Raw genomic sequence first — 19,172 nt, forward strand, 5'->3', positions numbered from 1 at the left:
TACTTTACAGTATTGTAGTGGGTTTTGTCATACATTGACATGAATCAGCCATGGATACACATGTGTTCCCCATCTCGATCCCCCCTCCCACCTCCCTCTCCACCCGATCCCTCTGGGTCTTCCCAGTGCACCAGCCCCGAGCACTTGTCTCATGCATGCAACCTGGGCTGGTGATCTCTTTCACCATAGATAATATACATGTGTCGATGCTGTTCTCTCGAAACATCCCACCCTCGCCTTCTCCCACAGAGTCCAAAAGTCTGTTCTGTACATCTGTGTCTCTTTTTCTGTTTTGCGTATAGGGTTATCATTACCATCTTTCTAAATTCCATATATATGTGTTAGTATGCTGTAATGTTCTTTATCTCTCTGTCTTACTTCATTCTGTATAATGGGCTCCAATTTCATCCATCTCATTAGAACTGATTCAAATGAATTCTTTTTAATGGCTGAGTAATATTCCATGGTGTATATGGACCACAACTTCCTTATCCGTTAGTCTGCTGATGGGCATCTAGGTTGCTTCCATGTCCTGGCTATTATAAACAGTGCTTCGATGAACATTGGGGTGCACGTGTCTCTTTCAGATCTGGTTTCCTCGGTGTGTATGCCCAGAAGTGGGATTGCTGGGTCATATGCTTGCCGCTTATTTCAAGTTCATCTTCTTACATGTCTTTGAGATGCTACCTTTACTATGACGAACTTTTCATATACTTCTGGAATTTAAAAAAATGTGTTCCCTTGGTTGATCTGCCAGTATCATAGCTTTTTAAAGTCTTTTTATTTTTAAATGACTTTGTACTTATAAAAGAGAAAAATAAGAGAGTTCCTATGTAGCCTTCAGTTAGTTTCTCCTAATGTTAACATCTTATATATCCATAGTATAATGATAAGAGCTAAGAAATTAGCTTACTGATACAGTACATTTGACTTCGTACTCTTTTACTTATAATGGCTTTGCAGCAATTATTTAATATGTCATAGGAATACTCTTGCTCTTCCCTTCATATTTTCCCTTTTTTTTTGCTTGTTTTTTCTTTCCAGTTGTCTAGCTGTAGCAAACAAAATAAAAAAAAATTTTTTATATAGTATTTATTTGGGGACCATGTAAAATTAACTCAGGGAGAAAGGACATCATTATGCTACTGAATCTTTAGTACAGAAGCAAGATATGTCTTTCCATTTGTTGAAATCTACCTTTGTGTCTCTCAGAAGTGTTCCATAGTTTTTCTCATACATGTTTTGAACTCTTTATTCAGTTTATGCCTGTTTTTTTAAAAATTATAGATAAGATCTTTTCTTTCATTTTATCGTTTATCTGGTTTCTCTTTGTACATAGAAAGGAAAGATTTCTTTATGTTTTGCACTTGACTAAACTACTAGATTATCTTGTTGTAGTAATATTTAGTTGGTTCTTTTGGATATTCTAGTTATTTAATTGTACCCCTACCAGTAGTATTCCTTTCTAATTTCATTCTCTGTGTTGACTGATAAAAATGAGTAACAGTGGTAAAAATGGGGCTTTCCCTGACTCTAGTAATATAGTATATCTAGTATTTCCTCATCGGGTGGTGCTGGCTTATTGTGGGTCTGACATATATTGTGTTTAAAAAGTGTGCTTTTATATCCAGTATTTTCAATAAGAATGGGCATTGAGTTTTTAAGGCGTCTTTTCATCACCTTCGGCATGATAATATTTTTCTTCTATGTAGCTCTATTAATGTGTTGGGTGATATCAGTTTTACAACAGTGACTTTTGTTGTAAATTTTAGATTTTCCATCTCTTGCGGTTAGTTTTTATCAAAGTAGTTTGTATCAAAAGTACACTTTCTAGTAAATTATCTATTTCATTTGGTTTTCAAGTTTGCTTACATAGACTTGAGCAAAGTAGTCTTCTATGATTCTTTTGGTTTCTTTTTGTATTGATATTTTCTTTTTTTTTTTCATTACCATCTGATAGTACTGACAAATACATCTTTTTTAAAATTCATTAAACCAAAAGAATAAAAGCAGTTTAACTAATTTTTTTAAAATCCCAAACTTCTTAATTTATAATAAAGAATCTTTCAGATTTAATTCTAATTGTGTATCCCTTACCTACCTAAACTTTTCTGCCTCCTTGCGTTAATATCTTAGGGTCCTTGTAGATTTGTTTCTAGTGACCATTTGGATAAAAGTCTAGATAACAGTCCTTTTATAAAACTCTCTTCTCCCCTACCCTGCTCTTAAGGGGTGAGAATCCTTTTAGTGCACACCCTGTCTCCCTGGTGACTCAGAAAGAATCCAATGCTGGAGACCTGAGTTCTGTCCCTGGATCAGGAACATCCATTGAAAAAGAGATTGACTCCCTTCTCCAGTATGCTTGCCTAGAGAATTCCGTCGACAGAGGAGCCTGGCGTGCTCTAGTCCATGGCGCTCAAAGAGTTGGACAGGACTGAGCAGCTAACCCTTTCGCTTACTGAGAAGCATGTTTTAAAGATTCAAAGATTTTTCCCATTTCATCAGATAAATTTTGAGGTTTTTTTTTTTTTTTTTTTTAAATGATGCTGGGTGAGTTGCATTTACGATATATTTGGTATGAAATTCTTGTGATTGTTTAAAAGTCTTTCTAAAACAAATTTATGATTTTTTAAATTTTGCATTAAGCAATTTTGACTTAGGTATGGCGGCAACATATTAAAAGGACATAAGGCAAAGTATTACCTCGAAACATCGTATTTTTCTCATAAAATTATATGAGAACATCCTGTTTTCTAAAGCAGAAATGACTTAAATGTTTTGATTCTGGAGGGAGAGAGAAAAAAAATAATGGTATGTTTTAATTGTCCACCTAAAGGGTTGAATTCTTTTTTGTTCCAGTAAAAAGCACTTTTAGTAGTCTCTTGCTCATTTTGTCCATCTGGCTCTTTTTGTGATTGTATGTGGTTATAGCCTCTGTGTCTAAACATAATTCCAGTAATTTTCTCTTTCCCTGTATTATTACTTTTTCTCTTATTTATACTATTTTAGTGGAAAATTGCCTGTTAGGATTTTGTTTGGAGTGAGGAATTTTAGGTCTTATGTTACTAAATGCTGTCAGATTCCCACCTTTGTCACATGATTTTTAGTGTACTGCCTCTTTGTAGGTAGAGCTGCTTCTTAGTGGTATGGTATAAAATAGATAGGGCTTCCCAGGTGGCTCAGTAGTAGAGAAACCGCTTGCCAGCACAGGAGACTGGGGTTCAATCCCTGGGTCAGGAAGATGCCCTGGAGGAGGAAATGACAACCCACACCAGTATTTTTGCCTGGATCATCCCATGGACAGAGGAGCCTGATCGGCTGCAGTCCATGGAGTTGCAAAGAGTCAAACCCAACTGAGCATGCATGCACACAAAACAGATAAGTGATCCCACCTATGAATTTCTCCTTTGTTTCTCATGTACCTTCTCAGTCCTTTTTCAAAAGAGTGAATTACTTCTTCACCTCTTGTCGATTGGTCAGAAGACTAAGGCTTTTAACAGTAGATTAACTTTAGGTCTTACTAAGGAAGTTACATAGTAAGTGTATTTTCATGATATAACTTACACAGGACTTTTATTTTTAGACCATCCTTTTGTTTCTCAATTCTAACAATATCCCTGTAAATTATATTAGAAAAGGTAGTAAATGTCCATTTTACGAATGGTGAAATGAGTTAAAATTCAGGGGCAAAGGTGAAGGCACGACCAAGACTGAAACTGAGACCCGGATCCCCAAATACTAGTCTAGCGCTCACTCTTTTCAGTCATGAAGGTTTTTGAGGGTGATCCCCACCACCCAGGACTCTTGTTTCCTTCCAGATTTATTGTCCCTAGCTGTTGGAGAACAGACGGAGACCTGTGTCACTTGATTTCCCTTGTTAGGGTATCCCTTCCAGTTGCTGAACTACAATATTGTCATGACTAGCCAGTGTTGTAATTTGTCTGCCTTATTTCGTATAGTGGATTTTTACTGCAGAAACATTTTTTTAATGTCCAGATCTATTAAGTATTGCTTGAGTACAGACTCTGTTATACTTTTTAACTCTTAAGAGATAGGTAGAATTTTATTCCATAGAAATTAAACTACAAAGAGGATCTGGGTCTTTGGAACTTCGGTAGTCTGAACATAATTTCTAACATTCTCTAATTCTTCAGGCCAAGGACCTCTTATTACCTGACTATCATCTGTATCTTTCTTTTCTCCCCTTTTCTTTCATGGTAATGTAATTAATAGCAAGGCTGTGCTTCGCTTCTCTTTGACAGTCTCTACTCCTAAAATCATCTGTTTTCTTCAAGTGTCTTTCAGCCTCAATGTGAGCACAGTGGGTCCTGTGATATGTATGCCATAACATGGCCTATTGTATTCATCCTTTTGGATAAATGTAATATAATTTATATTAGCAGTTTTTATCATCTTTCTTTCCAAAAGAGTTGAAGTCTCAATCCAATCCTCTCCCTTGTGTCTGTTTTGTTTAATGACCGCCTTTTTAATGAGGCCTTTTTGGAACTTCATATTTCCCCATGGATAATGTTTAAGACTAGCCTTTTATCAAATGAAAAGTGGTAGACTGCAATACCTAATCTCATTAATCCATTTGGGCTATAAAATTATGTGACTGTTGGGCAAAATCCAGAAATAAATTAATATGACCAATATAAATATATTTCTTATCAATAACTCATTTCCCAAATCTTGTCTGTAAGACCATTTAAAATATCTCTGAAACCTCAAAAAAATTCTAACCTGATAGAAATCTTACCCACCTGTGAAAAGGCAGGTGTTTTTCAAACACTACTGACGTTCTCTTCTATGTTAACTCTTATTTGTCTTTCATTAAACCCCGGTATTTCGGCTTCTCAGAAAGGCCCTGCCACTCACACAGTGTTGTTTTGGTACTGAAACTGCTACATTAACACAGTTCTTGTTAAATGTCTCTGAGGTTTTATTTCTTTATCCCTTTCTTTGTAACAAGCAGCCACTCTATTTTTTCAGTAGTGAATTTCAAAATCCTTTTTAACCTTATAGGTCCAGGGGTAGCCAAGGATGGCTGCAGCTTCCTATGATCAGTTGTTAAAGCAAGTTGAGGCCCTGAAGATGGAGAACTCAAATCTTTGACAAGAGCTAGAAGATAATTTCAATCATCTTACAAAACTGGAAACTGAGGCATCTAATATGAAGGTATCAAGACTGTGACTTTAAATTGTCGTTTATCCATTTTTATTCCATGTTTCTTCCTGTAAACTTTGGGTTAGACACTTCACTTACTTAGAAGTGTATTTTTTAAGTTAAGCAGTAATCTGTAAACTCTTTCTTGCAAAAGTTAACATTGATATTTTCAGTCCAGATGTTTTTAATTCATCCAGCAAATCATATAAAGAAAATGATTATAAAACCACAGTGACTAAGTAGTTAGTCCTTAGTTATTTTTAAGCTTAAAAATGAGAGACCAACTTTACCATCACTATAGTGAGGCTGAGCATTCTATGTAATTCACAGAAACTAGCCTCACAGCTGCCAAATTTATCTTAAGGATTAAAACAAAGCATAGTCATCATCCCCAACCCCCTCAGATCTTGTCATCACTTAAGTGCTGCAGTGATAGATCGTCAAGAAATTTGGGGTGACCTAATGAGAAGAGTCCCGAAGTGAAGATTAGTACCTGATTCTATTTCTGGTTTTGCCATAAGCTGAGCTACAGACTGTCGGGTGCCCTTCTGGAATTAAATTGCTTTATTTGAAAAAGTAGTCATTGCACTAACAGAAGATGTCCACGACACTCAAGCCCTGAAATTGGTTTGCTGTATAGCATTGCAAAGCTGTGATAACCTCCATGAAAAGTTATAAAATATTCAGTGTTCACTGGGAAAATATGTTCTTATTTCAAAATAATTGCAGTCAAAACTTTAACTGTTTTAATTTCCAGTTAGGCAGATTTTCCTCTCACTGAATTTAATAGAACTGGAGGTCATCAACAAAACTGTTACCTCCTTCTCTTTTAAAAAAAATCCTTCTTGCTACATGTTTTTTCTGCGCCTTGGCCATTTTACCATCTGGGTTTCTGACCCTCTTCTTCCTGTCTGCTTACTACTCTTATTCCTTATTCATTTATTATTCTCTTCTATTTCTTTTTCCATGCATTTTGAGGTCTCTCTTATTCTTCAAGCTTCTGTGTATTACTGAACTATTGAGCTGCTCCTCTTTTGCCTTTTTATTCACTATCAAAGCAGTTTAGCCTTTTACTCATTTGAACCTTTCTTTCTTTTTCTCTCTCTCTTTCTCTTCTATGCATAAATCTTTTCTACTGTGTTGCCTATTTCTGTGGCAGTAGCAATGACAGATCTCCAAGATACCGATCTCAGATCCTTCATAAAGAAATATTTTTTTCTATAGACTATAAAGAAGCATTTTTTTTTCTCACTGCAAACCATGAAAACAGCTGTGAATCAATTACCTACTAGGTTAAAAAAGCGTAGCTTGATATTTTAACACTGATCAGCATAATGTATCTAAAATTATTGTTCATGACACGTGGTTTTAAAAGTTTAAAGATACAAAATTTAAATTCCCCAGCAAGACTAATGGTTTATCTGCTTCAGAAGTATATTTTGTAGAGAATTCTTCCTAGCATACCTATCTGAATGTCTCTTGTGCAGAATTCTGAGTCCCTTTTCCAAGTTTTTTATTTTTATAAACTACTTGAGCAAATTGAAACTTCATTTTGGTGAAACATTTTAACATACCTTTAGATCTATCTCCATGGATGGAAATGCTGAAATGTGGAATGTCTCTCAGAGTAACACTATAAGGCAGATCCTTAAATTTCTGCAATGGAATACCAGGTTGGCCTCTTAGGAATGAGGTCATGAATATACATCATGAATATTAGTATTTAAGATATGTCTGAATTCAACCATGAATTGATTACTGCTCAGTGAGTGTTTTTACAGACATCCTTGCAAAGCCATCCACATATTTCTTCAGGATTTAGTGTATGGTATCATAGCAGTTATGCCCTTATACTGAAGTTATTTATGTATCTCCTTTCAAGAAGCTTTTTGAAAAAAAAGAAGCAGCAGCAGCTTTATAGTACTAACAGGAAACCATGCTCTGTTTATTTTGTCTTAAAATACTGATGTGTGAATGAAGACACTTGGAAACATTGGAACTTACTACATTGGATTAAAGTTAATCCAAAACAATGGTTATTTTTCAAAAAAATAACTTTTTAGACTTTGTAATACATCATATGATCTTGTATTATGTTTGCTGATCGTTCCTGTGTAATGTGTTCACCCTGTGGATGGCAAGGTGTGTCTCTTTCAACTACATTATTTCAGGATTTCTGAAATTTATACAGTAGTGCCATCTAGTGGCAAAAGAGAATACTGCTTTGTTATTGATTACATGTCATTGATAGTATAAAAATATTCTGTGTGTGTGTGACAGTCAGGGAAATATGTGTACAGCAGTTAAGGAAATGTGAGCATTGACTGTATTTGAGAATATTAAGAAAATGTTTATTTTGTAGTTCTAATGATGGCATTGTGGTTGTGTTTAGGAAGAATCCCTTTTTAAATATACATGTAGAATTTTTTTAGAGAAGAAACAGTATGATGACTGAGATTTGTTTTTCAAATAAATTTGGGTTGAGGGGGAATGGACGAAGTGGTTATAAGCATAGATGAAAGAAGCCCATGAGTTGATAATGTTTGAACTAACATGAGGATACATAGGAGTTCATTACATTATTCTCTACATTTATGGATATACTTGATGCTTCTGTGATTAAAATAAACTGCAGATTTTGTGGGATTTAGAATAAGAATGCAGCAATTATAGCTAAACTTAAGGGAAATTATATAGTATACTTCTTACTCCAGGGCAGGAAGTCAATGTGATTTACTTTAAAATGCTGAGCATCGCAGCATGATAAATATGGTGAAAAATTAAGTTAGTTGCACGGTCGTATCCGACTCTCTGTGACTCCATGGACTGCACCTGTCCCGCTCCTCTGTCCATGGAATTCTTCAGGCAGGAGGACTGCATTGGTTGCCATTTTCTTCTCCAAAATATGGTGAAGTATGAAGCATTTAAATTGAAAGATGGCATGGTGTAGAAAAATATATCTAGGTAAAATATTAACCAACCATTTATATCTCTTGTATTTTAGCAAAATGAAGTATTTATAAATTGTTTTAACTATAAAACCATGTATATGGAGAGTATCTTGTATTTTCAGAGTGTAAGAAAAAAATGAGAAGTAAAAATTCAAATTGGCACAGTTCATAATTTATTTTGAAGATTTAATTACCAAGTATACTTTTATCTAGTAATAAAAAATATCAGTAACTGTGACATAGTGAGGAAAACAGAAGTGGATCAAGTTGAAAACTCCCTTGAAATGACACAGTTACTCATTCATATTTTCTATTCACTTATATGACCACAGTATATTTGTCTGTAATAATTAATTCTCTCATGTTTCTAAAATCTTAACTTTTTAAAAATAATGTTTGATTATATGATTAATTTTTTAAAACCAAACTTCCAGAATTTATAAATACAAATGAATATTCTCTCCTTTAAAATTACATATTTATTTTAAAAACTGTCATTTCTCAAAACATTTTTTGAAATATTTTGTTTGGAATTGCTTTGTAGTTGTGCTGCATCTTTTAAAAACCTCTTTGAAATTAAGGACTTCTTTTTAGGCTGTATTAAGTATGCAACCCCAAGCAATTGATCAGCCCTACCGCAGCAATTAGAAAACACTGGATAAAAACAAAAACCATTCTTTTAAGGACATTGGAGAACTGTGAAATCATCAAGAACTATACTAACTAAAATTCCTAAGAGGAAAGAGTCCTTTCTAGATGAGCTGAGATCACCAGTAATTTTCTTCCCCAGGGGTATTTACTGATTCTGTAACACACCGATAATTAATCATTGGCACAGGCATTGAGACTCCACTGGAGGAAGGAAACCGTTGGGCAAAGACGTGGACATGTGCAAAGCATTGACATTTAGCAGGGCTCCAAGTGTATGACTAGTGTCTCACATTCTCTCCAAATGCATGGGGTGTTAGCTGAGTCTTGTTGGGGGGAAGATGCCCGGGAGGGCTAGGAAGCAGATCATTAAGAGGCAGTGTCCTGCTAAAGCAGGTCTCAGCCTCAGTGTAAGAGAAGAGATACATTCAGAGAACTCAGCAAACCAAATCAGATGTGAAAGCGAAAGTCGTTCAGTCATGTCCAACCCTTTGCAACCCCATGGACTATCCAGTCCATGGAATTCTCCAGGCCAGAATACTGGAGTGGGTAACCTTTCCCTTCTCCAGGGGATCTTCCCAACCCAGGGATCGAACCCAGGTCTCCCACATTGCAGGCAGATTCTTCACCAACTGAGCTATTAGGGAATCTCATATGAATTTCACTTAAACTGCATCTGCAACCCATTTTCAGTTATTGGTTGAAGGAAATCAGACCCCAGTGGTGGAAAGGGCAAACTCTGTAAGGGAAACTCTAATCTCAAGTCTTTCCTGCTCTTGTATGTATAATGACTGGCATACGGTTAAAAGTTACAAGAAATACAAAGAAATAGGAAAATGACTGATAACCAACAGAACAAATAGTTAATAGAAGCAAATCCCAAGATGATCCACATGTTGTAAGCAAGTAACAGTCAAGGATTTTAACATAATTATTTTAAATGTTTTGATAAAAATGATGGATTAAGTGGATAAAGAGTCAGAAAATCTCAACAGAGAATTGGAACCTATAATTAAGAAGACTCAAACTTAAACCTTGCTGGTAGGAGTATAAAATGGCACAAACACTTTGAAAAACCACTCAGCAGTTTCTTTTAATCACTGTGACTCAGGGTTTAAACCTCCAGATATATATTCAAGAGAAGTGAGTACGTGTGTCCACCTGGAGATAAGTGCAAGAACGTACATAGTAGCATTCTTCACAATAGCCTCCAAACTGGCAACAACCCAAATGCCCATCAAAAGGATAAGGGATGTATCAGTGGAGATCTATTCATACAGTGGACAACTACACAGTATTAAATAACTGATACATACAACAGCATGGATGAGTGTCATAGAGATTTTGATGAGCAAAAACCACGAGACACAAAAGGCTGTATACTGTATAATTTCATTTATATGCAATTCACAAGGAGGCCAACTAACTGATAACAAAAATCAGAGTACTGATTACTTCTGGAGAATGAATACTGATTGATAAGGGGCAAAAGGGAACCTTCTGTGATACTGGAAATGTTTTGTGTCTTCCCTGGGTGGCACTTACATGGATACTTGGATTATATAAGAAATTTAAGATTGGCGTGCTTTTCACATGTATGTTCTGTCTCAGTAAAACAGAAAAGAAATGAGCTTAATTTTTATTATGGAATAGACACAAACTGTTCACAAGAAAATAGTAATGTAGTCATGCTGGGTGGTGTCATCTTGAGACAAAGTAACTGGATCTATAAATTAACTGCGTATTTTTGAGATTCATAACTCAGAATTTACAAGAATAATTTAGGAGAACACATTGGAATAAGTAGCTTTTCCAAGATAGATGCTTTGAAATTTTAATTTTCTAAACTTTATAAATTTCCATAATTTTATTTACTTTATGGTTATTGCTTTTATCAATAGACTTCTAGCCATATGCACAGAAACTTAAAACTTACAAGTTATGTATATTCACTATCTTTAAAATTTAGGAAATACAGACAGAAAGAGATCAAGCTCACCCATTTAAAAACATTTTTTTAATGTTGGTAACCTTTGATAATGTGTATATTTTTCTCTCTGCATTTTATGCAAGCATGCATTCAATGGGATCATATTTTGCAGCATGCTTTTTAATTTAATATAGCTATCATGTCATGTCATTAAGTATTTTATAGTATTTTCACAGATGTATAATATGCCGTTGTTCGGCTAATGCCATAAATTTATTTAATCCTTTATTGTTGTACATCGCCTTTTCATTTCTGTTGTTGGTGTTATTTTAATTTTTCCTTCTTTTTAATATGTTTTTTAAAAACCAATAATGTGCCATTAATTTTCAAAAATTAAGTATATGTCCTATGACATATACAGGGATTTCTTTTAATTGTTGCTTTTGAATTCTTAAATGCTTGTACTTTTTCTGAAAACAGTATTTGTTTTGATAATATCTGTTGTTTTAAAATGAGGAAACCAAAACCAAAAATTGCTTGTAATCCCAACTTCTATAGAATACTCACTGTTAACACCTTGATGATAGGCTGTAGAGAAGGATCATCTATAAAGAAAGACCTGATCAGAGCTGTGCTTTAAAAGTCTTATTAATCTGTTAGTTCTATGCAAGGTAGGACCATTTAGGAGATTATTTTAGTAGTTTTGGTGGGGTCAATAGTCAGGATAATGACATAAAAATAGAGAAGAGATGGCTAATAAGAGATATTAAGCCTAGAATGCATACCACTGATAGTTCCTTGAGAAAGGTAGCTGTTGAATTGTGAGCCTGCGAATTGTAAGAAATAGGATAAGATTAAAAGATCTTTGAATTACAAGCTGCAGTGGATGGAAGGAGACCCAGGATCCTGAAAACTGCAGGTAGTTTTCAGTGGTAATTCTCAAACTTTGTGGAAGAGAATTGTGTCCTGATGTTTATAGTAATCTACATTCATTCAAGAAAGACATCCCTGTGCAAATTTATTTCCTATCCCACAGTTGTGATACACTGACACAATTTCTGACTATAAATAACAGTCACCTCCACGTTCCCACATCTACTTATCTAAGCCTTTTAACTTCCAACATGGTCTTTATTTGAAGGTCAGATCATTAAGGTCACAGGCTATTTCTTATTGTTAACATAGGAATTCTTTTCTTAATGCTTCTAATGTCACTATCAAGGTAAACCACTGACATAGTCTTTACTATATTTACTCTTTTTGACAGATTTTCTTTTCAATCTATTTATGGATCCTTTTTCACATAGAGGAACACTGCCCATAGCTATAGGATTGTAACTGTTCAAATACATTGTTTTGCATTTGGAATCCTACTTGGCCAGCAAAGATTTTGCTGTGAACTAGAGTGGGATGCCTCAGAATATGTAAAATGTAAAAATATGTATAAATTATTGTTAAGGAATATACAGAAAAACTAGTAGAAAGTGAAAGTTTTTGACCTCCTCTGACAAAAATTTGCTGAGAGAAGGCTTTAGATGGGAAAGGAAGCAATGGACCAAAAGTCAGGAGACAGCATACAGTCACTTAACTGCTGAGTATAAATCAATGTAGTAGAATGTATATAAATTTAGTATATAACTGCTTGGTATTTATTGGGGTGTTAAATGTGTTAATTTGCTGTCTTTCATGGCCATGTTGGTACAAGCTTAGTTTTTCTGTCTTCAGCAAATCTTTTGAGTCTCAGTTGGTCTGTCTGAAAAATGAGAGTAATCCACCTTGTTATGTTATTTCAGAAGTTACAAATATCTTAACTATTCCGTGTATACTGTATGGAGACTATTTGTAATCACCATCACCACAAAGTATCACTGTTGTTGTTGGGCTGTAATTTATTATTTATAATTAGTAATAGGTAATATATGTAAAGTACTTTGCATTTTATATGTTTTCAGATAGATCTGAAATAACTTTTTTCCCCCAGCAGACCTAAATGCCAAGAAAGTTAAAATCATATCTTCAAAAAGTCATTTAGAATTTCGTCATATTGAGATACTGTGTTCTTTTTTACAGGAAGTACTTAAACAACTACAAGGAAGTATTGAAGATGAAGCTATGGCTTCTTCTGGACAGATTGATTTATTAGAGCGTCTTAAAGGTAAATTTTTAAAAAGTGTTTTAAAGTAATTTTTTTAAGCTCCAGTTGTCAGCTTTAGGTGTGTGTGTCCAAATACAGCTTCTCTTGATTAGAATGTTGGTGTTGGATTTTCTTAGCCTCATGCATTAGGATGTAATTTTTAAAGTACAAATACGTAAAAAGTCTATTTGCTTGTCATTTTTTCAGTTATAACATTTAACTGCCTTTAAATAAACTATTTTAGATACCTTTCTTGACAATTTTCAGCTCTTTCTAAAACGCATTGCTCTTTTGCCAGTCATTAAGTAGGCCTTTATTAAGCTTTATGCTATAGACTGGACCCATTGCTTCATTTGAAGGAGTCAGTGCCCTTCTTTGTTCCATTCAGAATAGAAGTGCTTTATCTTTGCACTTATATACACACAACACTGATTTTAAGCCATTTTAAATAGAATTTTAAAAGAATGTCTTTCTTGTTTTATCACTTAAAAATTCAAATGTCAAATCAGTAAGTTTTAATTGTAATTGAAGATGGGCAGAGAAATTACTTTTGGATCCCCAAATATATTATTACTTAGTAGGAATCTAAGAAAGCACATTCTGTCTAATTTTTCTTTAACATACTTTTTCCCCACCAGACTGACTCAAGCTATCTTGGAAAGTTTAGCTATTCTGTTCATAAATAATTGTTCATTCACTCATATACATTTGTGGCTTTCTCTGATAGAAATCTATAGTTGCAGGCCTCTAAACCAAAAGGTGAACACTTTTTATTTTTTAATGACCCAATATTTGTGTATATTGCAAGATGGTCACCACCACAAATGTACCCTTTTATAAGTGCTTTGACCTGGTGTTTTTTTTTTTTTTCCAGGACGTTTCTGTTTTAGAACCAGTAGTCAGTGAATTTTTCTGGTCATCAGCATTTGAGATAAGGATTTCTTCTGTCCCTGTATAGATCTGCTGCTCAATAATTGCAATAATTTAGTACTCCTGCATACTTTATGTGATATATATATAATGTATTTCAATTATAAAATGGTTTAAAATTTGAGGGCTAAATGTGAACCTAAGGTTTCATTATTAAAAGATAATATAATACATTAGCAATATTTTAGATCACTTAAAGCAGTTGTTTTATAAAAACTTGTCAGTATTTTATTTAGAACTTAACTTAGATAGCAGTAATTTCCCTGGAGTGAAACTACGGTCCAAAAATGTCCTTCCATTCTTACGGAAGCCGAGAAGGATCTGTATCTAGTCGCTCAGGAGAGTGCAGTCCCGTTCCTATGGGTTCATTTCCATGAAGAGGGTTTGTAAATGGAAGCAGAGAAAATACCGGTTATTTAGAAGAACTTGAAAAAGAGAGGTAACATTTCTTCATTAAGTAGTAAACTTTTATGCTCCAATTTTTGCTAGATTTTGTCGTTTTGTGGCAATACAGAATAGGAGTTATGAAGCGTGTGTTGGAGGATCACAAGCAGCACTTAGAGAGCATTTTCCATTCATTGTCTCAGAGTGATGAATTACTGGGCGTCCTTACCTTACACCTGAAAACGTGAAGGAGGCAGCTTCTTGGGACTCCAGTGCTCAGATGCTCTGTACAGTGAATAATGTACGAATAGTATGCATAATCACAGTGGCTAAAATATGTAATGTGTTTTGATTGACTTTTGGTTATCTTTTCAAATGAATTAAATGACTACCAGATTCAGTATAAGGTGACTGGTTTCCATTATTAAAGACCTATTTCAAGGAGTCACAAATGAAGCAGTTTATCAGTTTTGGTTTCTTAAAAAAATGTTGCCTGATAGAGAATCAGTTCTCCTTTCTAAGAGCTAGTGTGTTAATTCTTTTCTTCTTGAAGTTAAAATCATCACACTACAAGTATCAGAATATATAGTTACCAAGCACTTGGTCAAGTATTTTTGTACGTCCTATGAGATTATAAATTCCTTTTGCATGATTAATACCATATTATATTGATATTCCTAAAAGTTCTATTAGACTTTCAAGAAATACTCAAATGTATAAATGTTAATTTGCATAAATGTCCAAATGTATAAATTCTCTGGGATCTTGGTCAAGTCTTTAAATTTTGTGTCATTTCCTTCTGTAAAATAGGAATATGGTTCTACCTTGTGGAGTTATGAACAATGGATATTAACATATGGAAAATACCCAGCATATCTCATTGAGAGTCAAAAGACCTTTTACTACTTTCTCTCTGGTTTTAGATGTGTACATCTCTAAAAATAACAATAATCATGGGCCAGAAATAGTGTTAAGCTTTCTTTAATCTCTTGAGTTTCAGTGAATCTCTGTTTCATATCTTGAACCAGGACTCTTTCTGAGAGTCTAGGAAACAGTGTCCTGAAAAACCAGAAGCTAATTGGAGTGTACATTCTTCCATCGCTTTGTCCCCTTTGAACTCTGTCAAGAGGCATGTGAGCATGCCAGTTTTCCTAAGAACTTACTTTGCTTTATGTGATAAAGGCCTAATTTTATTCACAAAGAGTGTGTGTGTATGTAGTTGTCAATACCCTGTGTCCTCCTGGCTCCCACTGTTGTTTGAAGGTAGATTTAGCCCTTGTTTATGGGACAAAATCTGTGTTTTGCTCTTGTACTTGAATGATAGTTTGGCTAGGTCTAGGCTCAAACTCATTTTCCTTCTTTATAATCAGTGTCACTGATGAGAAATTGCATATCAGTCTTAATTCACGTTCCTTTGCAGGAAGTCATTTTTCTGAAGTTTTTAGAGTACCTTGATATGTGTTTTCTTGATTCATCATACTGGATACTACTCACTGTGCCCTTTTGATCTGGAAATTTATTTTCTTCAACTTTTGAAAATTCTGTTATTTCTTTGATGATTTTACCCCCTCTGTTTTTCTGTTCTTTCTTTCTAGACATCCCTTAAGTCAGAGAACTATCTCTGTATCTTTTTTTCCTTGTTCTCTGTATTACCTATAGATACAGTAAGTTTAAGTGACGTAAGTGTTAGAAAACACTCAAGCCAGAACTCAAGCCCAGATGCACACCCTTTTTTTTTTTCTTAATTTATTTTTGTTTTTGACTGTGTTGGGTATTCCTTGCTGCACAGGTGCTTTCTCTAGTTGCAGAGAATGGGGTCTTGTTCTGCCACACGGGCTCTAGGGAGCACAGGCTTCAGTGGTTGTGATGCGTGGGCTTAGTTACCCTCTGGGCATGTGGGATCTTCCAGGACCAGGGGTCAGACCTGAGTCCCTGCGCTGGCAGGAGGATTCTTAACCGCTCTGCAGCCAGGGAAGCTCCATGACCTTTTTGAACCTCAGTTTTCCAGTTAAAAGATGTTGTGAGGATGAAATTAGATATTTTTTAAAAACTCCTTAGTACTCTTGTCTGATACACCCAAATAGTTATTGTCACATTAGCCAGTAATACTTTTTAACAAATATTTAAATGCCTGATACATGTGCCATGTTCTTCTAGATGATCCTGAGTTAGCTAGAGGACTAAGAAGACATGAAATTTATGTCAGATGAGTTTATTTATCTTCCTTGGTTCTTGTCTCATTGCAGCAAAAATTTGGAGCAATGGACCAAAAGGTATAGAACATCAGGCAAGTTACAGCTCAGTTCAGCTCAAGCGGACAGACCTTTTATTAGTAAGATACTCCCAAAGGAGCCCTCCTCATCTTCCCTGTGGATCCCTCTTGGTCCTCTTTGATGTGTCCAGTCTCCTCCTTTTGGACATGCCTGGTGCAGAGTAGGGCTTGTACCCGCCACCAATCAATGAGAGGAATGCAAATGGTCAAACATTCAAGGCCGATTGACAGTTTCAAGTTATATAACAGCAGGCTGTGTTGTTTATGCCTTCCCATGTGTCTTCGCCTAATGCCATCTTATAATTAGATGTAGAATATTCATGAGCCCTTAATGGTCCCCTAACTGCCTAAAGTTACTTGGAGAAGTCCAAGTGTGGTTTTCTGTCCACTGTGTGCCCAGGGCCCATGTGTTGAAAAGTCTCTGTGGTTATTTTGTAGCATCTGTGAGCTCTCATGGGTGTGTCTGGGATGGAGGTCAGAGATCAGTTTGCATCCCTTTCAGCCAGGCCTCCCCTTGTTTATGTCTAACTTCCTAGCTAACATTTACATTTTAAAGAAGACTGTTGACAGTCACTAAATACGCCTTCAATATGCTAAACAACAAAGACCCACCAGCTTCTGAGTCTGTGCCTTGTTTCAGTTTTGAGCCTTAAATACAGTGATTTGAGTTATAAGATCAGTTCCTATCAGTTAGCCACTTGTTACCATGTTGGCTCTTGACTTTGGCTTCCCAAGAGTATTTTGCCAGAGTTCAGTCTTAAAACTTGATAGCAACAACTTGGCCCTATTCTCCTTAACGTTTTTCTCACTCCAGTACCATCACTAAAATTAGCTTATTCATTTGAGCACTTTTAGCACCAGATCTTGATTAAATAGGCCAATTTATTGAAGATTAATCAGAAGAAATAGCATCTCCCTCTGTCCCTTGTTCCCTTGCCTTGGTCCTGGTGGGTCCTGCAGGTGCTCACCAGGGATCATTAAAAAAATAGGATCAGATCTCATGTTTTTGCTAGTGGTAATACCCAGCCTGTGGAAGGGGTTCAGGATTTCTGCACTGCTTTCTCCTGCTCCTGTTGTCAAAAATGGAAGGGAGAGGGCAGCTTCTCATTGGTCAGCACCTCTGCCCCAGGTTGGCACATCGTAACCAGGAGCTGGCTTCTTCCCATGAATTCCCCCACTACTGAGGTTGCCGCAGCAAAAAGTGAAGGCTTATTCTTATTTTTTAAGTTGCTTCTCAGTAAAGAATGGAAAGTTTAGCAAGAGTAGAACCTTCCACATACATGCATACTTATTCATCAAGAAAATACAATCAAATAGAATTTTAAAGTATTAATAACAGAGTCAGAGTGGGGAATGACTCGGTAAGAGTGAAGCCCAGAAGCTGTAATAAAAAATATCCTCATATTCAAGTGAGTCACTGAGAAAATATATTTATAACTGACAGAGTACTATCATTCTTAATACAGAAGAGGTCCTATAAATAAGAAAAAGTCACAGAAAAGGAAATAAAAATGGGTTTTAAACTTGGAAAAATGCTTACACTTACCTATACTAAAAGAAATCAAATTAAAACCATAGTGAAAAAAAAAAACAACAACAAACAAACCCATAGTGATAGGGAATTCCCTTTTGGTCCAGTGGTTAGGACTCCGCACTTCTAATGCCATGAGCTGGGGTTCCATCCATGGTCTGGAAACTAAGATCCCACAAGCTGTGCAGTGTGGCTGAAAACAAGGAAGTCCATAATGATATACCATTTTTTAAACCCTAGAAATGTAAAAGAATCTAAAAGGTTTGATGAAGCATTTATATTGTCAAAGGTGGCAGAAGCATAAATTGGTACAATATCTAGTAAGGACAGTAAGTTAAAAGTTTACATATCCTAGGAATTTGTCATCTACACATGCTTGCATATTTGTACAATGAAGTTATATATAAGTATATTCAATGAAGCACTGTTTATAATAGCAAAAGATTAGAAAGACCCTAAATGCCCTCTAACATAGAACCAGTTATTATTTATTCTTTTATGGATTCATAAATATCTTTGCAGCTAGCAAAAAACCACATAGGACCTTTTTATATTCTGGTACAAGAATGATCTCCAAGATAGACTTTTAAGTGGTAAAAAGTTATAAGACAGCACAGATAATAATATGCTATTATTTATGTTTTAAAATGTACATGTACATATGTACACATATATTCTTTCATTTTTATAGAATGTCTCTGGAAATAAATATAAGAGAATAATAGTGGTCGCTTAGGGAAGGAGTCACAAAAAAGGACATAGATCATATACTTCTTGTACCTACTGATTTTTTCCTCTTAACCCTTTATTTTGCATTTATGTTTATATTGATCAGATACGGAGTATTGATATAGAATATTGATATAGGTTGTTATTGAGGACATCATCGATTGGGTTGTCAGAAATTATGTAACAAGTTCATCTTCAGATTCCAAGCCTAAGAAAATGTCTCTCTCCCTCAGAACAACCTCCTGTTACCACACAGTGATAATATATTTCTTATTTTGACTAATAAGAAGCTGAAAGCTACGTGCAATAGTTCCCTATACTCTAAATTTATTTTTTGCATAATTACTGCTTTTCTTTGCTCCTTTATTATACTTTTTATTCTTATATTTGAGTTTTATTAAATCTATACTTTTAACTGTATACCAACATCAAATTCGTAGACTCTAAATGTGAAGAAAGCATTTGGTTGAAATGTAAATATTCTAGTAAGAATGGTT

At 35.1% G+C, this 19,172-nt stretch overlaps 1 long non-coding RNA gene across 5 annotated transcripts in view; it reads left to right on the forward strand.

The window, feature by feature from the left end:
* LOC136165528 (uncharacterized) overlaps positions 1–19,172 on the forward strand; it is a 274,130-nt gene that overhangs the window by 120,104 nt on the left and 134,854 nt on the right. For 4 of the 5 annotated variants that reach the window (XR_010662544.1, XR_010662546.1, XR_010662545.1 and 1 more), the window contains one exon: positions 5,026–8,611. This is a non-coding gene — a long non-coding RNA (uncharacterized lncRNA). Of the gene's footprint in view, positions 1–5,025; positions 8,612–19,172 lie in introns of those variants that run through there. The other variant, XR_010662548.1, reaches the window with a different exon arrangement.

Source organism: Muntiacus reevesi, chromosome 3 (assembly GCF_963930625.1).
Source record: "Muntiacus reevesi chromosome 3, mMunRee1.1, whole genome shotgun sequence".
Lineage (NCBI taxonomy): Eukaryota > Metazoa > Chordata > Mammalia > Artiodactyla > Cervidae > Muntiacus > Muntiacus reevesi.